This window comes from Puma concolor, chromosome C2 (assembly GCF_028749965.1).
Source record: "Puma concolor isolate L17-30 chromosome C2, mPumCon1.1.hap2, whole genome shotgun sequence".
NCBI lineage: Eukaryota > Metazoa > Chordata > Mammalia > Carnivora > Felidae > Puma > Puma concolor.
This window is the reverse complement of record NC_141675.1, coordinates 10,546,384-10,563,423: the sequence shown is the minus strand read 5'-3', so window position 1 is coordinate 10,563,423 and position 17,040 is coordinate 10,546,384. Positions and strand designations below refer to the sequence as shown.

General features: G+C 40.3%; 1 long non-coding RNA gene across 2 annotated transcripts; it reads left to right on the top strand.

The window, feature by feature from the left end:
* The first annotated feature begins 229 nt into the window (after positions 1 to 229).
* On the top strand, positions 230 to 15,756 carry LOC147577091 (uncharacterized). 2 transcript variants are annotated; one of them, XR_015256005.1, is made up of 5 exons: positions 230 to 417; positions 4,551 to 4,652; positions 6,989 to 7,050; positions 8,776 to 8,895; positions 15,609 to 15,756. It is a non-coding gene; the product is annotated as an uncharacterized LOC147577091 (long non-coding RNA). The 2 variants fall into 2 exon arrangements; XR_015256004.1 differs by lacking the exon at positions 15,609 to 15,756 and having other exon boundaries at positions 8,776 to 8,998.
* The last annotated feature ends 1,284 nt before the right edge of the window (positions 15,757 to 17,040 follow it).

The following is a 17,040-nucleotide window of genomic DNA, read 5'->3' as shown; positions in this document are numbered from 1 at the left end:
ATTGTAGGGGGCTCCTATGAATCTATGCCACAGCCACTGTTAACACTTGGGTGCCCTTCTCAGAATGACATATATGTAATTTATCACATGGACAATTTGGTAGCTTAGGCGATTAGATTTATTGGAAATTAAAAACGTAAGAACATTTCAAAGAAAATATGAGTCACTCACTAAGTTTACTACCTTGCCAGATTGGTGAATTGTGTATCTAGAGACAATTGGATTTTTTTTTCTTCGCCTTTTTCAACAGGGCCATGTGAAGGCTTTCTCTGAAAAAGCTCGTCTAATCCCACAGCTCCAGTTACCAAATCTGTGCTGATTTTTCTAGAACTTAGTCTCCAGCCTAAGTCTTTCTCTGAAGCTCCAGCGCCTTATACCCAATGGCCTCCTGAACAACTCCCCTTGGATATTCTGCAGGTACAGTACTTCCAACCCAATGTGTCTAAAACTAAACTCACTAAGTGTGGACTTTCTGATTAAATGGTTGCATGCCTTCCTTAAGTATGACTAAGGCTAAGGTTCCACAGGTTGTAGATCAATGCTAATGCACGTAGTTGTTAGGTGTAACCATATGAAATGGCCAAATTTGTAGGGCAAAAATGTGAACATCTGCAGTTTTTCATGGTTCAACCTGATACATCACACCTTAGGTCACAGCATGTTAAAGTAATTTATAGACATCCTGACAGAATGTCTTAGGTAATATAGAATGCCATTATACTCATACAATTTTACGTTTATACAAGATGTCATATTTATGAAGTTGTACTTATGAAACTTCATTCTGGGGTTCATTTTGTCATTAAACTTATAGAATCACAGAGATTTTACTGATAATGTGGTCAGCAGTCAGTAATGCCCTTACCAAGAGTTCTTTCCCCTCCCACTTTCCCTGGATTGTGTCCATAGTGATTCTAATCTCTCACAGAGACCTAGGAAGAACTGAAGTGGCATGAGGAGAAAAGACAATCAAGTTTATGAAATCAAAGAGTTTTGACAATTCAGGCTAATAGGTTGTAGTCAGATACTGGCTCTAACGTTTCAGGATAAAATATGCAATATGTGATTTGTAATGGATATTTCCCTTTTTAAAAATATATATTGAGGTAAAATTTCCATTATATAAAATTAACTATTTTACAGTGAAAAATTCAGTGGCATTTAGTACATTCATGATATTGCACAACCACTACCTCTGTCTACTGGTAATAAATTTCCTTCACTCTAAAGTAAAACCCTTTGTCCACCAAGTACTCTCCCTGGTCTCCTCTCCCCGGTCTCCTCTCCCCCCTGCCCTATCCCCAGTTCCTGGAAACCACCAATCTGCATTCTGTCTCTGTGAATTTGTCTATTCTTGATATTTCCAAAAAAATAGAATCATATAATATAGGACCATTTGTGTCTGGCTTCTTTCACTTAGTATATAGTGTGTTGGTGGTCATCCACCCATGTTGTAGCATGTATCGGCACTCCATTTCTTTTTATGGCTGAGTGATATTTCATTGTATGTATACACTAAAATTTGTTTATCTGTTCATCTGTTGATGGGCATTTGGGCTGTTTCCACTTATTGGCTATCATGAATAGTGCTGTTATGAGTGGGTACATGTTTCATGTACCTGTTTTAGTGCCTGTTTTCAATTCTTTTGGGTCTATACCTAGGAGTAAAATTTCTGTATTTAACTTTTTTGAGGAATGGACAGTTTTCCACTAGGTCTGAGCTATTTTGCATTCCTACCACAAAGTACAAGTACAAAGTTCCAACTTCTCTATATCCTTGCCAACACTTGTTATTTTCTGTTTATTTTTTGTTTGTTTGCTGTTGTTGTTTTGTTAACAGCTATCCTAGTGGGTACGAAGTGGTACTTCATTGTGGTTTTGATTTGCATTTCCCTAATGGCTAATAATGTTGAACATCATTTTGTGTGTTTGTTGATTGTTTGTACATATTCTTTGGAGAAATGTCTAGGTCCTTTGCTCATTTTAAGATTGGGTTGTCTTTCTAATTTTGGATCATAAGAGTTCTTCATATATTCTGGATACTAGCCTCTTGTCACACAATATTTCCTCCCATTCTCTAGGTTGTTTTTTTATTTCTTGATAACATCCTTTGAGGCACAGAAGTTTTTGATTTTGGTGAAGTCCAAATTATCTAATTTGTTGTTGTCGCTGGTGCTTTTGGTGTGATATTTAAGAATCCATTGCCAAATCCCAGGGTCCCAAAGATTTATCCCTTTTTCTCTTTTAAGGGTTTGTGGTTTTAGCTCTTGCATTTAGATCATAGATCCATTTGTAGTTAATTTTTTTTAAAGATTTAAAAACAAATTTTTTTAATGTTTATTTATTTTTGAGAGAGAGAGAGCAAGTAGGGGAAGGACAGAGAGAGAGACACACACAGAATCCAAATCAGGCTCTAGGCTCTGAGCTGTCAGCACAGAGCCCAATGTGGGGATTGAACTCATGAACTGAGAGATCATGACCTGAGCCGAAGTCAGATGCTTAACTGACTGAGCCATCCAGGCGCCCCTGGAGTCAATTTTTATATATGGTGTGAGATAGGGATCCATATTCATTCTTTTGCTTGTGGATATCCAGTCTGCAGAGGCTATCCTTTCCCCCATTGAATGGTCTTGACACCTTTGTTGAAAATCATTTGGCCACAAATATTTAGGTTTATTCATGGTCTGTTGTCTATCCTTATGCCAATACCACACTATTTTGATTACTGTAGCATTGTAATATGTTTTTAAATCAGGAAGTTTGAATTCTCCAACTTTGTACTTTTTCAAGATTGTTTAAGCTGTTTGGTGTAGATGTATCCCTTTTGCTTCAAAGCCAGTTTCTGCTTTCATCCAGGTTTGTGACAGTTTCTAGACCATCATGGATGCCTGGACCTTTGGAAAATCACATTTATTTTATGAGGAAAAAAATGAGGTCAAACAAGATTTTTGTTTTTGTTTTCGTATCATATAAGTGAAAACAATACATTTAGGGACTGAAATATTTGTCTAGCTAAAAGACACAGAAATCTATTTTCTGTAGATCTGATACAACTTTAGACACTATGGGATCCAGGCTCCATTAAGTCTATCCACATTAAGTCTATCCATATTAAGTCTAATGTGATAGACACAAGTCAAGGTTTGAATAATATTCTTGCTGTGTGAGGGTCGTAAGGCAGGTCCATTTGAACAAAAATCTTTTTTCCCCACCGTTTCCATATCCCATCTTGCCTTTTCTTCCCAACTTCCTTCCTGGTCCTATTTTCAAATGTCCCCCTCTGAACATCTTTCTATCCTCCCTCTCATTTCCTGACCTCCTCTTGCCCTGCCTTCTTTTCCGTGCCCTTCAAAATTCCCTTTCCCTCACTGAACCCCATCTCAATTTTAGGAAAATAGATTGTTAAACTGATCCTCAGAAAGTGGTGTAGGGGCGCCTGGGTGGCTCAGTCGGTTAAGCGTCCGACTTTGGCTCAGGTCATGATCTCACAGTTCATGGGTCCAAGCCCCGTGTCAGGATCTGTGCTGACAGCTCGGGGCCTGGAGCCTGTTTGTATTCTGTGTCTCCCTCTCTCTCTGCCCCTCCCCCACTTGCACTCTGTCTCCCTCTGTCTCCAAAATAGATAAACATTAAAAAAAAAAAAAAAGTGGTGTCAACAGCTAAATCACTACCAAAACACTTAGCCCTGAGTATTTGTTGGCCCAAGAAGTATCCAGCAGGTGGAAGAATTGCAGATTGTCTAAAAAAGGCATTTGAGTCCCTCTGGGTCTTCCATTAAAGTCTCCAGTGAGCCTGTGGTACATATATTTGAGACCACCTAGGATCCTGTCTCCAGTTTTTCTTTTTCTTTAGAGCAGAATCTGGTCCATCACATGTGGCAGGGAATATTTTAGAGGAGATCGATGGCTGGTTCCTTCTGGTCCCACCTTAGTCAAGTGCTGAGCCTTTCCTTTTACTTCATCAGTGGATCCTGGGGAACATTCAAGGTTTCACTTTTTGCTCTGAGCTATTGTGCCGCATATCATCTGTCCAGAGTCATTCTTCTTGAATGATCAACATGTTTCGTGTTGCCTGCTGCCAGTGATGGGCCCTTACTGACTCCCATAAGAAGGATCCAGAGAAGATTCCCTTTTCCTGTGGCTCCCTAGCCGTGAGAAGAACTTACTGCTGGAGGTTCTATTCACGCAACTTCCTTCCAAAAGCACTGGTGGTTCATAGCCAGCTGCCAGGCTGGTATGCGGCCACCACTCCTTTTCATTTCTCGGGGACAGGAAACTTCACCCACAGCTTGTTGGATTCCTTTTTGTTTTTTCAGTTCACATATATTTCTAGTAGGTATATTGGATCTTGTGTTTCATTCAACATAACTCTTTCCAATTTTGAAACAGGTAATTATCTGACCTCACCTTCTAAACATTGCTTAACTCCAATAAAAAAGTCTGCAGCTTGCCAGGGAGGAGAATTTGACTGTAGAAGAAAAAACAACCCATGATTGTAATAATATTGCAATAGCACAGCAGCAGGATTTAGGATTTAAAATTTTTTTTCAGGTTCTTTTGTGTTTGGCTATTTTACTTAGCATAAGGTCCTATATCCCTGCTGTAGGAGGTGTCAGAATTTCCTTCCTTCTTAAGGCAGAATAATATTCCATGGTATGTATGTACTATATTTTTTGTTTATCCATTCATTAATCAGTGCACATTTGGGTTGTTTTTACTTTTTGGCTATTGTGAATAATGCTGCCATGAACATGGGTGTACAAATATTTATTCAATTCTTTTGGCTATATGCAGAGTGAAATTGTTAAATCATATGATAATGCTATGGTTAACTTTTTGAGGAACCACCATCCTGTTTTCCACAGCAGCTGTACCATTTTACATTCTCACCAGCAGTGCGCAAGGGTTACAATTTCTCTACATCCTCACCACTTGTTATTTTCTGTTTTTTAAATTTTTGGATAATTGCCATCCTAATGGCTATGAAGTGTATGACATTGTAGTTTTGATTTGCATTTTCCTAATGATTAGTGCTATTGAGCGTTTTTTCATGTGCTTACTGGTCATATACCTTCTTTAGAGAAATGTCTATTTGAGTCCTTTGCCCATTTTTTTAAGTTTATTTATTTATTTTGAGGCAGAGAGAGAGCACACATGCATGTGCATGGTTGGGAGAGAGGCAGAGAGAGGGAAAGAGAGAATCCCAAGCAGGCTCTGTGCTGTCAGCGCAGGCCCCGATATGGGGCTCAAACTCAGGAACTGTGAGTTCATGACCTGAGCTGATATCAAGACTCAGATGCTTAGCCAACTAAGCCACCCAGGTGCCCCCTTTGCCCATTTTTAAATCAGGATTTCATGTTGTTCAGTTTTAGGGGTTCATTATATATTCTGGGTATTAATCCTCTATCAGATATGATTTGCAAATATTTTCTCCCATTCAATGGGTTGCCTTTTCACTCTGCTGACAGTGTCCTTTGATGCATGAAAATTTTACTTTTGATGAAGTCCAACTTATCTATTTTTTCCTTTTGTTGCTTGTGCTTTTGGTGTTACATCCAGTTGTCATGAAGCCTTTCCACTATATGTTTTTCTAAGAGTTTCATAGTTTTAGCTCTTACATTTAGATCTTTCATCCATTTTGACTTAATTAAGGTAAGGACCACACTTCATTCTTTTGCTTGTGGATATCCAGTTTTCCTCTTCTACCTTTTTGTCTTAAAATTTTTAAATTTTATATATTTTTAATTTTTTAAAATATTTATTTATTTTTGAGAGTGAGAGAGACAGAGCATGAGTGGAGGAGGGGCAGAGACAGAGAGAGGGAGACACAGAATCCACAGCAGGCTCCAGGCTCTGTGCTGACAGCATAGAGCCCAACATGGGGCTTGAAATCACAAACTATGAGATCATGACCTGAGCCGAAGTCAGACGCTCAACTGACTGAGCCACCCAGGCGCCCCTTAATTTTATTTTTTTAATTAACTAATCAATTAATTTTTTAGAGAAAGAGAGAGAGAGAGAGAGAGAGAGGGAATCTCAAGCAGACTTCACACTCAGCATGGAGCCCAACATGGGCCTCGACCCCACGACCCTAGGATCATGACCTAAGCTGAAGTAAAGAGTTGGACACTCAACCAACTGAGCCACCCAGGCACTCCATTGTTTTTCTTTAACTCTGGCTTGCTTGGAAATGATTTTAAGTTTAATACTGATTAAAGTCTAAGCTAATTTTATTTTCAAGTTGCTAACCCATTTTCCAAAGCAATATCCTTCCTTTTCCCAATTACTATTTTGCAATACCTTTATGGAAATATAATTCACTTACCATACAAATCACATACTTCAAGTTTACAACTGATTGGTTTTTAGTACATTCACAGAGTTGTGCAACCATTACCACAATTTTAGACCATTTTCCTTACCCACAAAGCAAACCCTGTATCCTTTAGCAGCCACCCCCCCCCCCCTTTATTTCTCAACCACCCCAGCCTTAGGCAACCACTAATCTACTTTCTATTTCTATAAAGTTTTGTATTCTGGACATTTCATATAAGAGTCACATAATAAGTGGCTTTTGGTAACTGGCTTCTTTAAACAGCATAATGTTTTCAAGGTTCATCCAGGAAGTAGCATGTATTAGTACTTTATTTACTTTATTTCTTTTTATCACCAAAGAATACTCCATTGTGTAGATATGGTGCATTTTATTTATCTATTCATTAGTTGATATTTGGGTTGTTTTTACTTTTGCATTATTATGAATAATGCTGCTATGAACATTTGCGTACAAGTTTTTGTGTGGACATATGTTCTCATTTCTTTTGAGGATATACCCAGGAGTGGAATTGCTGGGTCAAGCAGTTATATTTTATCTTTTGAAGAACTACCAAACTGTTTTCTAAACAGGCTGCACTGTTTACATTCCCACCAACAGTGTTATGATTTCTCCACATCCTTGCCGATACTCATTATTTTCTTTTTTATTACAGACTTCCTAGTGGGTGTGGAGTGGTATCTCATTGTGGTTGTGATTTCCTGATGGCCAGTGATGGTGAGCATCTTTGCATGTACTTATTGGTTATTTGTATATCTTCTATTACACAATTAATTGTATGTCTTTTTTTGTAAACGTTTGTTTATTTTTGAGGTGGGAGGGAGGGGAGGGACACAGAGAGAGGGAGACAGAGGATCCAAAGCAGGCTCCACGCTGATAGCAGAGCCCAATGCGAGGCTGGAACTCACAAAAGGTGAGATCATGACCTGAGCCAAGTCGAGACGCTTAACAGATTGAGCCACCCAGGCGCCCTGATTGTATGTTTTTGTTTGTTTGTCTTTTTTTAAATCAGTATCCCTACCTATCCCATTCCACTTGGCTGTCTGTTCTTTCATCAGAACCACACGTTTCTCTCTTTATTTTTCATGTTTTAATATCTGATAGGACTACTCTCTGAACTCTGCCCTCCCTTCATTTCCTTTACTTCTTCTGAATGATCTTGGATATCCTCTCTTATCGATTTACTGGGAAGACCTTTCCACGTTGGCACATTGCCGACATGCTAACAAAATAGAGGCACCTTGTTTACAACCATTGGTTATCTCTTTCCTGTACTATTCTGATGCAGTTCATACGCATTCTAAACATCCAGTGGTGATTTATCCTGGGAATGGTACACATGTAATTTGTGATTTTAATGAAATATTTTTGCAGTACCTTTAGAAAAGCAGTCGACACACATGAAAGCATTAACTTGAGTCATTTGATGCCAGGGGATAACACTTCATTTGTGGGAAGAGGTTTTATCTAAATATTTCTCCTACCCTGGAGCATAGGTGATTGCTTACTAAGCTGGCCTCTTTGCATACATTTCAATTTCCCAGCATTTAATTAATCTCGACAATTGGGATTCTCCATGGAAACAGTGGAGCAAGATGCTATACCTTCCAAAACAAATATAAAAATAATGCTGTTATTTGTTGCCTGGCAACAGTTCTCTTTGTTTTTATTCGTAGGAAAATGTATTTTTTGCTGATTGGTACAACTTTGACAGGGAAAGACAAAGGAGAAAATACTTCTCTCTACATTCAGAAACTGATAGGGCAGTTTAATCTTTTTCTTTGTTAAAGACCCAAGTGCATAACTCTAAAGAGCATTAGAAGCATAGATAGAAGAGCATAGAGCATGTAAAACATAAAGGCAGAGTGAGTACGATCAGAGACGACTCTCATTATGGATCTCCAATGACAAAAGGTCTTTGATTAAGGAACATACTAGACAAAACTGTTGTGATTCTCAAGCAGTGTGGGTTCAAACTGCATTTATAAGACTCAAGAGTAGGGGCGTTTAGGTGGCTCAGTTGGTTGAGGGTCCGACTTCAGCTCAGGTCATGATCTCATGGTCAGCGAGTTTGAGCCCCACATTGGGCTCTCTGCTGTCAGCCTGCTTGGATCCTTTGTCCCCCACCTCTCTGCACCTACTCCGCTTACACTCTCTCTCAAAAATAAATAAACATTAAAAAAAAGTAAGGTTCAAGGTATGTCTTAATCTAAATTTCATTCCATCATGGTTAGTTCCTGTGACAGGTGGTATTTTTTTGTTTACAATTCTTTGTTCCTTTTCCACCTTTGCCATGGTATACTATAGATAAAGTACAGTTCTCTATGTCACTCACTTTGGACTCGGTCTATAGAGTGTGTGTGGATGTAACATATGCCATGTCTCACCAGAGGCTGTATGTGAATTTATGAAATTTGGCTTAACCTTGTGCATTTCTGCCAGGTAGCCATTGCGCCATCAGCCGGGCTCCTGGAAGGGAATCAAGTGGAGCAGACCAGAATCTAAGACCAACGCAAGCCTGGCCAACCCACGTGCAGCACACAGACCAGTGAGAGAAAAAAAGTATCTGTCATTGTAAATCACTGATGGTTGGGGCTTGTTTGTTATAGAACATTTTTGCAGCAAAACCTGACCAATAGAATCATTGAGAAACTAACTGTTCCTATTCACGCCTACCATGAGCAATCATACAGACTTGACAATTTGCACTCTAGGTGCCAGTTAGGTGGGCCCCATCTTTCCAGTCACCAATCAGATGGAGCAAAGTCTGTTTAAGAGAACAACTAGCTAAGGGTCACCTGGGTGGCTCAGTTAGTTAAGTGTCCAACTCTTCACCTCTGCTCAGGTCTTGATCTCAGGGTCATGAGTTCAAGCCCTGTGTCATTGGGCTTGTTGCTGGGTGTGAAGCCTACTTAAAGAGAGAAAGAGAGAGAGAGAGAGAGAGAGACCAATTAGCTTATCTTGAGGTTGCTAAGGATGTTCTGGAAGGTGAGATATGTATTTTTTAAAATCTGTATTTATAAACTAGGGACAGATATTCTAGGAATACTATTAGTGGAAAAAACAGTTTACAGAACAACTTGGATGTTCTCCTTTAGGAAAATTTCAAACAAATTTTGAACTGTGGCAGCTCCAGAATTTTCATATAGAATTTCTATCTATGTGAGTGAGCTGAATAACAGTCTGATTGGAAGGGAGTTGGGGTGAACAAACAGGCTTAACGCTGCATTTGCATGGCACTTTAATATGATTGAAGAAACTCCCAGTTGGCCGCATCATAGAATTGGTTGAAGGGAAACTGATGAAGGATTAAAGCCCCACTGATGAATGCGAAAGCCCCACACTCCCAGGCCTTCCTTGGCCCATCCAGTGCCTATGTTAAGTAGATCTATAAATACACAGGGAGAGGGCTGGAAGGATATCTACCAAAATGTAAATGGAAGTTATAAATGAAAGTGGAATTTGGGGGAATCTTTTTCCTCTTCTGTGTATTTGTCTGTATTGTTTGAATCTTTTGCACTGAACATATATTTTTCCCCCCAAATACAATGAGGTCATCTTTCACAAAGAAAAGAAAAAGAATCCAATGACCTCTACTTGTTCCCACACCTCATTTTAATCATCTCAGCAGTGCCCCCAAGTCTCCAAATTTCAGTTCTCCCAGTATGGCTTACATGTTTTAGCTCCAGTCCTTCTCCAAACACAACCAAATGTAAAAGAAACAACACAAGGTATAAAAAAAAGCATCCTGGCCTGAGAGTAGGGATTCCAGTACCAACCCTCGACTTCTCCCTAGGACTTCAGCCTCCACATCTGAAAAGGGAAGGATTGGACTAGTCAGAGGCTACAAACTCACATGCCTGGAGGAACTAAGGGGAGACAGAGGAGAGAAGCAGGTGGGCTGGGGGAGGGGGATGCGGTCTGCACCTGACTGGCAGATAACCGCCCAGCCTGAAGGAGACACCACCACAGGCCTGGACTTTCCAGATCTTCCAATTTACTCAGAGGCCAGGAATCAGTTTTTTATAAGAAATCTGATTTTTGAATATTGGCAAACACATTTTGAAACATTCTGTGAATTCCTGAGAGGACACATTAACCTTCCGTGTGAATCCATGTGACAGCTAGTGCACCGCTTGCTGCTGGGTCAGATGCTCTGGAAGCCTCCTTGTTCCGCTGTCCTGGAGCCACTCAGGTGCCACCTACTGACGGGGACTGTCATAGTCCCCAAGAAGGCCTTTGTGGAAAAGCAGTTTTTATTTTTTTTTAATTTTATTATTATTATTTTTTTTTAACGTTAATTTATTTTTGAGACAGGGAGAGACAGAGCATGAACAGGGGAGGGAGACACAGAATCTGAAACAGGCTCCAGGCTCCGAGCTGTCAGCACAGAGCCCGACGCAGGGCTCCAGCTCACGGACCGCGAGATCATGACCTGAGCCGAAGTCCGCCGCTTAACCGACTGAGCCACCCAGGCGCTCCGGAAAAGCACAGTTTTTAAAAATTAAGCAGATCAACTAAGAAGTCATTTATTTGAATGCCAAAATTTTATCTTACTAAATGGCTTCTCCAGTGTAATTAAAATACACCAAAACGTGATTTACTCACCGCTCATTGGGAATACAGGATTATGAGGAGTGAAGAACTTTTATTATTGGCCACATCCAGGCACTGTTCTGTTTTAAAGTATTATTTTATTTAATCCTCATTGTAATCCTATGGATGAAGTATGATTACTAACTTTTTTGTCAATGGGGAAACTGAAGCCCAGAGAGATTGTGTAACTGATAAAATGACACAGCTAATTCATGGGGGAGCTGGGACTACAGCCCTGCCAGCCTTAATCAAGAAGGTATGCTTTCACATTTTTTTAAATGTTTATTTATTTTTGAGAGACAGAGAGTGAGCGGGGAAGGGGCAGAGAGAGAGGGAGACATAGAATCTGAAGAAGCAGGCTTCAGGTTCTGAGCTGTCAGCACAGAGCCCGACGTGGAGCTGGAACTCACGGACAAAGAGATTATGGCCTGAGCCAAAGTCGGATGCTTAACCCCAGGTGTCCCAAGAAGGTATGCTTTTAAAATAATTACTTTAAACTGAAATTAGTCTTTCCCCATAAATCCTCAGAAAAATGCAGAACTGGTCCTAATTTTGAAGCAAGGACTCATGGTTACAGTTTTATAGGCTTTTTGCCAAAAAAAAAAAAAAAAAAAAAAATCCCCCCAAACCCAATCTGGCTATCTGAACAAACTTGAAATTTGAAATACATAATATTTCCTGGATTCTGACTTAGAATATCAAGGATATCTAAAATTTGTGGAGTTTCCCTAAGTATTTCATCTTTACTGTAATATAAGTTCATACAATGCCTTCAGGGCAGGGAGGGATAGAGCCCAGGTGCCCCAATGGATGTGCTGTTATTTCTCCCATCTTGAAAATCCCTCTCAGGGACTCTTCCCCTTCACTGTTGTCCCAACTCACTGCTCCACTTTACAGAAGGGCATGGTATCAGTTCCTTTCCCCTCATTCTCTCTTAAACCCTCTTTAGATAAATTCTTGTTCCAATCACTGTCCAGAAATTGCCTTTGTCAAGGTCAACAATGACCTCCACATTGTCAGTCCAATGGTTATTGGACTCTATGTTTCTTGAACTATTGGCAAAATAGGACTTGCTCCTACCTCCTGGAAACACTTGTTTCACTTGGCTTCTGTGACTCCACAGTGCCCAGATTTGCCTCCTGTGTCCAGGGGTTCTCTCCCCGGTCCTTTTAGCTTGTAAATAATAGAGGTCTCCAGGGCTTGGACCTTGACCTGCTCCTCTTTTCTTTTTTTTTTTTTTTTTTTTTTTCCAACGTTTATTTATTTTTGGGACAGAGAGAGACAGAGCATGAACGGGGGAGGGGCAGAGAGAGAGAGGGAGACACAGAATCGGAAACAGGCTCCAGGCTCTGAGCCATCAGCCCAGAGCCTGACGCGGGGCTCGAACTCCCGGACCGTGAGATCGTGACCTGGCTAAAGTCGGACGCTTAACCGACTGCGCCACCCAGGCGCCCCGACCTGCTCCTCTTTTCTACACTCACTCTCTCATGGCAATCTCATCCACTCTCATAGCTTTCAATACCACTGCATGCTAATAACTCCCCAAGTATCTCTAGCTGAGACCTCTTCCCTGAGCTCCAGAACTTTGTGCCCAACCACCCACAGGACATCTGTATTTAAGACTGATATACATTTCAGTCTTATCAAATTCAAACTTAGCTCCTTACCTTCTATTCCAAACCTACCCAGCCTTCCATCTTTCACCTCTTAGTCTTTGGTTTGGCATCTTCCTTGACCCTTGTCTTTCTCTCATACAGCCTCCACCCCTATCCATTCTGTCATCAAATCCTGCTGGCTCTGCATTCAGAGTATGTTCAAGTACAACCATTTCTTACCACTTATGCTATCATCCTGACCTAAACCCCCATAAACTCTCACATGGATTATTTAATTAGGCTCTTTTCCGGTCTCACTACTTTCATTCTTGCCTCTTAAGGTCAGTTCTCATCATGGCAGCCAGAGGGATCATGTTAAAGTCCAATTCCTCCAATGACTTCCCATTTCTCTGAATGAAAGCTAATGGTGCCCAAGAGGCTTTGTATCATCTGGGCCCCCCTGTACTTCTTTACTTCATCTCCTAATACTCTCCCTTGCACACATGTCTCTCTAGACATTTGTCTTTGCTATTCTTAAAACATGCCAGTGTGGTTACATGTTAGGGCCTTTGCAACGTCTGTGCCCTCTACCTGAAGTGATTTCCCCCCAGATATCCGTATGGCTCAGTCCTTTCCTTCTTCAAGATTTCAGCCAACTGTCACCTTCCCAAGGAGGCCTAACCTGCCCACCCCATTAAAATTATAGTTCCACCCCACCCTCCCCCCAATATTTTTATCTCACTCTACGTTTTTGCTCATGGAAACTTTTCACCTCTACCATACCGTGGAATTAGCTGTTTATTATATTTATTGTTTATTGTCTATCTCCTCCCACCTAGAAGGCAAGCTCTATGAGGGCAGAGATTTTTGTCTGTTCTGTTCTCTAATGTGTCTCTAATGTGCCCAGAATAGTACCTTCATCATTGGAAAAACCTACGTTAGGACTTGTTACATTATCTATAGTGAATTGCACCATTACATTGTTTGGGATTATTTTGTGTTAGAATTATTAAATTGGTTAAGTGCAAAAACATAAAACACATTATAAAATATATCGTACAATATTTGTTACCCTGTTTGGGCATTTAAAAAAATATATATGTATATATCTCCTCAAAAAAATGGTAGCCTGGGCCTTTCTTAATCTCTAAAGGACTCTTAAGAATTCTTGTGAGAAAAAGTTATTTTCTTGTGAGCCAAGTTTATGCCCATTGTAGTACTTGTAGTTTCCTAGACTTCACCTCAACCAGAATGGTTGTTATTGCTAAAGAACCCAGGATACTTTTAAAGTTATTTAATGCCCTTTTGACCATTTGAATTGGGTACCATGTGTCTGAATTATCTGATCAAAAAATAAATAGTAATTGTAAAAGTTTTACTTCCCCCTTTGAATTCTTAGTAATCTTCAAAGTCAACAAAGTAAGCATAGTTAATGCCAATAAATATTTGTCACTTGATTCCTGGTAGACTTATTAACAATCCTGATGGCTTCTTTGGGAAAAAAAAAAAAACACAACAGTCTTAGTGTAGAAATTAAATCTAGATATATTAGAGAAACCTCATGTCATAACCATGACTTAAAAAAATCTTTTAATCCAAAGTATAACAGACATAGGAGGGCATGTATTATAAGTGTAGAGTCCAGTGAATTTTCACAAACTAAACTCACCCACATAACCAACAACCAGATCAAGAACCAAGATTTCCAGCACCCCAGAAAACCTTCCTCACATTCCCTTCCAGTCACTAGCTCCCCCATGTGTACCCAGAACCAAGATTTCCAGCACCCCAGAAAACCTTCCTCACATTCCCTTCCAGTCACTAGCTCCCCCATGTGTACCCATTCTCACTGAATAGTTTTGCCTGGTTTTGTGTTTTATACAAATAGAATCATACAGTATATACTGTTTGTCTTTCATTTATTTTCCTCAGCATCATTCTTGTGAAATTCACCCATTTTGTTGTCTGTAGTTGTAGGCTGTGAATTTTCATTACTTTATGGTATTCCATTGCATGAATATACCATGATTTATTTACTTGTTTGACTATTGATGAACAGTTGAATAGTTTTTAGTTCTACACTTTTACAAATAATACTTCTATGAATATTCTAGCTCACATATATTATGGATTGAATTGTGTCCTCCAAAAAGATATGTGAAATACTAACCCCATTCACGTTCCTGTGAATGTGACCCTATCTGGAAATAAAGTCTTTGTAGATATAATCTGCAAAGTTAAGATGAGGCCATACTTGATTAGGGTGTAAGAAGAGTAGGAAAGATGCAGAGATGGAGAACACAGGGAGAAGATGGCCATGTGAAGACAAAGGCAGAGATTGGAATAATGCATCTGCAAGTCAAGGAAAGCTAAGGATTGCAGGCCATGCCCAGCAACTAAGAGAAAGACAGGGGACAGATTCTCCCTCACAGCCCTGAGAAGGAACCAATGTGCCTGTACCTTGATTTCAGACTTCTAGCTTCCAGAACTGTGAGAGAATGGGTTTCTGTTCCTTTTTTAAAAAAATTTTTTTAATGTTTATTTATTTTTGAGACAGAGAGACAGAACACAAGCAGGGGAGTGGCAGAGAGAGGGGGAAACACAGGATCTGAAGCAGGCTCCAGGCTCCGATCTGTCAGCACAGAGCCTGACACAGGGCTCAAACTCACAAGTGGTGAGATCATGACCTGAGCTGAAGTCCGACGCTTAACCGACTGAGCCACCCAGGCGCCCTGAGTGTTTTCTTATTATTAAGTTTTGAAAGTTCTTTATGTATTGGCTACAAGCCCTTTATCAAATAAGTGTTTTGCAAATATTTTCTTATAGGCTATTGCTTGTGTTTTCTTTCTCTCAATAGTGTCTTTCAAAGAGAGAAAAGTTTTAATTTTGAGGTACTCTCACTTACCTATTTCTTGTTATGGATTAAGCTTTGCGGTTTGTATGTAGGAAATCTTTGCCTAGCCCAAAGATTTTTCCCCACTCTGTTTTCCCTGTGAACTTTTTCACTGTCAGTTTCTCAAAATCTTTTCCAATTATGTCAGAATGAAAGCACATTTTTGACTGTATAATATTCTTCTACCCCAGGTTCAAAGAGAACAAAAGAATCCCAACTAAATGAACCACAGATTCAACTAATTGATACAAGTGAGAATAAATTATGTTGACTGGAATTATTATCATTTGAATCTTAGCAATATATGAAATTAACTTCCAGATAGCAACTATATTAGAGCATCATTTCAGCAAAAACAAAAATAGGAGATTTCTGGCTTTAAAAATATCTGGAGCTCAAACTGTAGCATCTCTCCCTCTCTCCAATCTCAGTTGGGCTTTCTTCTGGCTTATCCATAGTCTCAAGAAGACTCGGCCAAGTCATAACAAACATGGCATCTTTAGGCACCACACAGCAGTGGAGAAAGAGTGGTCTTAGAAAAACTGGCTTGCATTTTGGAGAGAAATAAAACCGGATCCCTACAGGGGCACCTGGGTGGCTCAGTCAGTTAAGCGGACTACTCTTGATTTCAGCTCAGGTCAGTAACCTCAGGGTTCGTGCGTTCCAGCCCCACATCAGGCTCTGTGCAGACAGCGCAGAGCCTGCTTGGGTTTCTCTCTCTCTCCCTCCCTCTGCTTGTGTTAGCACGCTTTCTCTCTCAATCTAAAGATGAATAAATAAACTTGAGAAAAAAAGACTGGATCCCTACATAATACTGAGAAAGGGAAAGTGAAGGAACTCCATGAAGAAAAAAAAAAGCTTTTTTTCTTTGCTCCTTTCCCTGCCTCTATTCCTGCTAGGACCTGCCTTACATATGTCTTCATGTATGTCCTCCTTGTAAAGGTCAAGGAGTTAATGATTTCTTTGGAGCCTTCCAGAGCAATAGATACAGGACTGGGTGGAGTCCTCATGAACGTTGTCCGAGACCTCTGACTCCAAACACCTTGAACACCAAGACCCCCGGGCTCTAGGCATAAGTGACTTATGGAGGACACCTGAGCACTGGTCCTTGTTCGACCAGTTCCTGGATGCCAGAGAGGACACGTACACCAGACCACCATCTTCAGTGAAAACTCTAGACCCCCAAGCAAAGATGAGACTCTCCTGCATTTGCTTTCTGAGTCTCTCAGATGTTCCGTCTGTATCTGCTCTCTCTGTGTCATCAATAAACTCTCACTTCCTGCTGGCTCGCATTTGATTTCCATCCTCAGGGACCCTCTTGGCTGGTTCTGTAGGATCCCCTCTGGGTCCTCGGACCTGGCCTGCCACATCAATGCCACATACACATGTGAGCTCCAGATGGATTAAAGACCTAAACATGAAAATGATATATAAAGTTAAAATAAATATAGGAAACAGTCTGTATCATGAAGGACTTCAGTGAAACTCGGAAGTACAAGCCATAGGAAAAAAAAATGGATGAAACTAGGGGCGCCTGGGTGGCTCAGTCAGTTGGGCATCTGACTCTTGATTTCAGCTCAGGTCATAATCTCACCATTTGTGAGTCCAAGCCCCAAGTCAGGC